This window comes from Triticum dicoccoides, chromosome 4B (genome assembly GCF_002162155.2).
Source record: "Triticum dicoccoides isolate Atlit2015 ecotype Zavitan chromosome 4B, WEW_v2.0, whole genome shotgun sequence".
Taxonomy (NCBI): domain Eukaryota; kingdom Viridiplantae; phylum Streptophyta; class Magnoliopsida; order Poales; family Poaceae; genus Triticum; species Triticum dicoccoides.
This window is the reverse complement of record NC_041387.1, coordinates 336148094-336154050: the sequence shown is the minus strand read 5'-3', so window position 1 is coordinate 336154050 and position 5957 is coordinate 336148094.

The window sequence follows — 5957 nt, the reverse complement described above, 5'->3', positions numbered from 1 at the left end:
GTGTAAAGTACTTCTGGAGGTCTCTTCCTTGTAAACGGTCAAAGACTGAAGGCCTACATTCCTGGAGACCCACTTCTTATTTTTGAAGATGAGAATGCAAGCGAAGATCAAGACCCAGAGGAGGAAATTCAAGAAGGCGAGGGGACCCAAGAGGTGGTGTCAATCCCTGCAGGACCCTGACCCCACCGAAGAGACATGGTCGAGCTAAAGACCCAAAACAAGTGCTTTTCAGGAGGCAACCTGAATCTTTAATAAGTTATTTTCCTTATTTAGTTTTCATAGAAAAGTTTTTATGTGTTTATGTCTCTTTTTCAGCAAATAAAGGCAAGGGGAGGACAAACAGGGAACACAAACAAAGAAGAGTGGATAGAAGAAACTAGGAGAGAATAGTATACAAATACCGGGTGATTTTGTTCCACTTGAAGCAACCTTTAGAAATTTCAGTACGAGAACTGGCGTTTAATCGCATTGAAACTCTTTTTCCATTGTGACACCTTGCTCTTCACTGCAAAGGAGGATTCTCCCCAAGAAGATTGTTGATTCTCTTAATACTAAAACTATGCAGCTGTATTCTTCTTATGGTAAATTGTGATAATGAATACTTTATACCTTCGTGTAAATGTTCAATGGGAATGCCTTGAGTCTAAGTGAAACCTACTGATGAATTGGTGTGTTGTGTCTAATGATCCCAAGTTAAGCGAAGTAACTGGTGGCACTTAAGTAGTAGCTATGATCTCTGGATCTGTAGTCTGTGCAAAACAGTGCCATCAGCTATGGATTTCTCTTTCACTTACTCCTATTTTACTTAAGCTAAGTAATTTTCAAATAAATAAATAAAATAATTATTATAATTTAAGTCCGATCGACCTACAGTAGCATGTCATGTTCCCTGGATCGGTAGTTTGTGAAATCTGGTAGATTGGACTATAAAAAAATAATATAAAAAATGTAATTGTCGAACCAGGTGTATACCATGTTCTCTAGATCGGTAGTATGTCCCTTTGGGGAGACAAACAAAAAAACTAACTAATAATTGGTCGAGCCAGGTGTATACCATGTTCTCGGGACCGGTGGTATGTTCCTTTGGTGAGACTGATGAAATATTATCATTACTTTCTTCAAATTCAATAAGTGCTTTTAACTGCAATGTTGAGTTCCTAGTAATAAGTGATCTGATCACAAGTTTAAGTTCCTTTTGTTTTCGGGATCATGCTCCCTTTAGGAACCTTTTGGCACAGTCAACATTTGAACTTGCTTATCTTCGTTTATCATTGCAAAAGTTTAAAATGATCGAGTTTACTAGTGTCGTATTGATATGTAGCACTCTTAACCATTAATTTTTACTAGCAAAGTTCAAAGCACACATTGTTTGGGGATTTGATTTACTAGGACGTTCTCAAATCGGTTCACTGTTCATTATCCAGCCTTTGTCATATGCCTTTGCTTGAGGACAAGCAAATGTTTAAGTGTGGGGGAACTTGATAAGCACATTTCGTATATATAATTTTTGCATACAAATATATCATTCGTTATGATCCGACCATTAATTCTTGTTGTGAACTGTTGCATATTGGCATGAAAATCACATAAAAGGATTGTTGACTAGTCACTTGTTTATTTTGCAGACAAGTGCGAGAAGGCACAAAATTTTTCTACTAGAAATGATCAAGTGATGGAGTCAAGGAGCTGAGCATGAAGGAAAGAAGTAGAGGGGCAAGTTAAAGGAGAGAGGGACCTTCTTGTGAAGGAAGAAGAAAAGGAGAAGGGCCAATGTGCAAATGGGCAGATCTGATCGGAGGGGAACAAAATCCCTAGCGGCATCCTTCTTTCTCCTCAGGCATGGGTACACATCTCTCCCTCACCCCTCCTTCCGATACTCTGGCCACCACCACGGCCAGGCCGGTGTGGTGTCACGCCATCAGCTCCTTCCCATGCCTCCACTAGCTCCACCGCACCATCTCCACCACCCATCGCTGCACCATCCACCATCAGCACCGCCACCTGAACCCCGAACTACCAGCAACCCACGCCGGCACCGTCTGTCCACCTTTCTGCACTCTCCAGCACCACCATCATCCGTTGCATCTCCCTTCACCGCGCCACCACTCAACCTGCCTCTTCCTTCCTCTGCTCTCTACTTGCTGTCGCTTCTTATTTTTCCCACACCTCTCTACTGTTCCTCTCCCACGTCTCCTGCTTCTGCTCCTCCCTCTTGCTTCGTCCTTGTTGCTTCTCTTCTTCCCCTGCCTCGCTGCTGCCCTTCTTCTTCCCCTCGCCGGTCTGAATCTTCTCCATTTGCTGCTGCTTCTTCTCCAGGCCTCCACGCTGCTGTTGTTCCCCTTCCTTGCTGATGTTTCTTTCTGAAGAAAATGACCCTGATGTCCTTCTCTGAATCCCTAAGTCGCCGCTAGAGTTTCTATCTCTTTCTTTCTCTTTAATTCACAGGATTTAGTACTTGTATAATATAATGTATGTGTTCTGGGATCTAACTAGTTGATGCACCTATATAAAATAAGTTCGTGTATGTTTGTCATTTGCACTGAATTTACGTAATTCCAGTGCATGTATGTGTTGTCACAGTGTGTTTGCCTTTTTGCATAAATATATATCTACCACCAGTGGTAGTTACCACCATTTGAGTTTTATATGTTGTATGTAGTATCTATCAAATCGGAGAGTATGTACGCGTAGCATGTAGTATATAAGAATGTTTAGGTAGTATGTATATACTATTTTTTTGATAGTATGTATTGTATTTTGAGTATGCTCTTTTTTACGTACAAATATGTGCGTATTTCACAAATATAATAAAAACCATGGGTCAACTTGCAATTATTTCATGTAACTCACTTTGGAGTATCTTATATATAGTATATGAACATACTTAAAATGGTATATATATATATATAGGGAAAATCCATCCTACCACCCGGTGGTAGTTACCCCACATGTCTCATATACTACCATATGGTACTATATATACTAATTTATTATTTTAAAAATGTTCATATACTATATCTAAGCTATTTCAAAGCAAGTTACATGAAAAAATTGCATATGAGCCCATAGTTTTTCTTATATTTGTGAAATACGTACATATTTGTTTGTAAAAAAGAGCATACTCAAAAAATGGTACATACTACCTAAAAAATAGTATATATACTACCTAATCATTGTTATATACTACATACTATACATACGTACTTTCGGTTTCGACAGATTCTACATATAACATACAAAACGCAAGTGGTGGTAACTACCACTACTTGTAGGAAACATTTGTCCTATATATATACAGACGGTCTATTCTGCTAATATTAGCAGAATAACTATTCTGCACACCACTTCGGCACTGCACGCTCAACAGAAGCGCACTGCATCATTTTGACGACGAGCACTGCAATAAAGACTAGTGAACTTCGTGTCGAAAAAAATTGCACGCGGTGTTTTTTCGGTACTGTTTTCGCTCTAATTTTTTAACCGTTTATCGGAATGAGGCGTGTAATATACCATTTAAAAGCTATGGATTAGGTGCAACTTTGACATGTTGAACACTTTTCGAGATTTTACACGGTTTAAGAGCAGTTTTGAAAATAGTGCTGCGGATGACGAGTGACAGCAAGCGTTTTTTCACGTTTTTTTTTCTAAACCGCTTGTCGGAATGAAGCAAATGATATGCCGTTGGATAGATATCATCGAGGTGCATCTTTTTCATATGTAAATCTTTCTCTAATTCGTTACGGTTTAAGAGCAGTTTCAAATTTACTAAATCACGGAATTCTGTTTTTCAAGTTTTTTTTAAAATTTTTGGTACTGTTTTCGCTCCAGTTTTTGAATCGTTTGTCGAAATGGGGCATGTGATACGCCGTTGGAAAGCTACGGACAAGGCGCAACTTTCATATGTTGAAATAGTTTTGAGATTCCTTACGGTTTTTAGTTAATTTTGAAAATCGTGCGGCTGACTTCGAGAGGCAGCGGCTGTTTTTTCGTGAAATTTTTGCAAACCGCTGGTCGGAATGATTCAAATGATACGCTGTTGGAAAGATATCGACGAGACGGAACTTCTTCATGTAGAACACACTCTCTAATTCTTTACAGTTTAAGAGCAGTTTTAAAATTAGTGAAAAGCGGACACTCTATTTTTTCGCGACACCAAAATCGTCGTGGGACAGAAAAACGCACTGCTTCAAACGGAAAACCGTGCTGCATCGGACAGTCATGTGAACTGCATCGTTTCTTTTGTCGAACACAAATTTTTCTCATACGAGTTTTGTTGTCTTTTTTTCAAACTTTTTGTGAATGAGAGTGGACTGCAGAGAGGAGGCAAGTGACCCGTGACATATATCGAAGTGAACCTCATCGCTTTCTTTATTGTTGTGCTAAATTTTTTAGCACTTTCATTTTGGACACAAGTGAACAACATCACTCTAAAAAGTGAACCACATCCGATGACCAAAAGCACTGCATGCGTTGATGTAGTCGACTGATTTTTAAAGCACACGAAACAATTTTGCACTTCATACATAGATGAGTGGACTGCATGTCTTTTCGTGTATTTTTCCTGTTTGTTTTTCTTTTCTTGTTTTTTGTTCACCTATACCTATAAATTAACCGCACTACACAACAAAGTCAAGAGTACAACATCCAACAATTAACTGCACTTCTTAAGGCATAACAAGTTTTTTAACGAAAAAAAAGCATCAAGAATAAACAACCATTTTTTGGTTTCCACGAATACGCATTGCACTACAAATATGAACGCTGAAATAAGCATCTGAAACTCCATGGGATCCAACTGTACTGCTGTGTATTAGGTGGCTACCGAACTACACGCTGCTATGTGCAAAACCACGTGCATGTCGCCGATGAGCTACACGGCGTCGCCATCAGTACTGCTTTTGTCGGGGGCGCCTGTGGCCTCGTCAAGCATAATTTTTTTGACAAGAAAAGAACACAAGATCCCCATGGACGAGCTGCACCTCCACGCGCGCCGAACCTCACCGCAATTCCACCGTCGCTAAACCGCGCTGCAATTTTTGCAACGTGCTTACCCCAAAAAAAAGAACAGCACATCCACGGGCGCCAAACCACACGACCCCACGCACCGAACCGCACGCCATCGGGGATGAGCTAGCACAGCCACGATTGCACTGCACACCACGGCAGCGGCTTCCACACAGGAGGGGAGTGGGGCGGCGCAGATTAGGAGAGCTCCGCCGCGGGGCTGATGCAGGGCAGCAGGGCAAGGCAGGGCCATGACAGAAAGAACATCTCATCTAGGCAGGGGCGTGGGGGGAACAAGATCAGTGCTGGTTGGTGGCGACGTAGACTGGGCGCAAAGGATCTCGCTGGATCCTCCATGAGGGCGGCGCCGGAGGAGAACCCTCCTACCTCTTTTTTCTCTGCCCGTGGTCTCCTACCTCCACTTAGTGGACCACATGCCCTGGACGGGCGACCTGCAAACGAAGACAGGAACGAGGGTGAGCAGGGAATAGGCGATGCAGCTCGTCAGCATCGGGGAACGGCATCACACCTAGAGAATGGGCGGATCCGGTCAGAGGAGAGGGGAGCCCTTCGGTGATGGAGATGCAGTCTAGAGACGGCCGAGGGAAGATGGGGGGGTTGGTTGCCGCATCCATGGCCGTCGCGACCGATTCCCGTGGTTTAAAGGCGCGCCGGGAGCCGATGGTGGCCGGAATCCGATGGTTGATGCCACGCCAGGAGCCGATGGCGGCCGGATCCGACGGTTTGAGGCCCCGTTGGGGGCTAGTGGTGGCCGGATCCAGCGGTTTGAGGTCATGCCTGGGGCTGGTGGCGTCCGGATCCGATGGTTGGGATCGCGCCGGAGGCTGTTGGCAGCCGGATCCGGTGGTTCAGGCCACGGCTGGGGCTGGTGCAAGCGGAGGGAGCAGGGAGGAAGAAGGTTGGGGAAGCGGGGAGAGGAAGGAGGTGGGCTG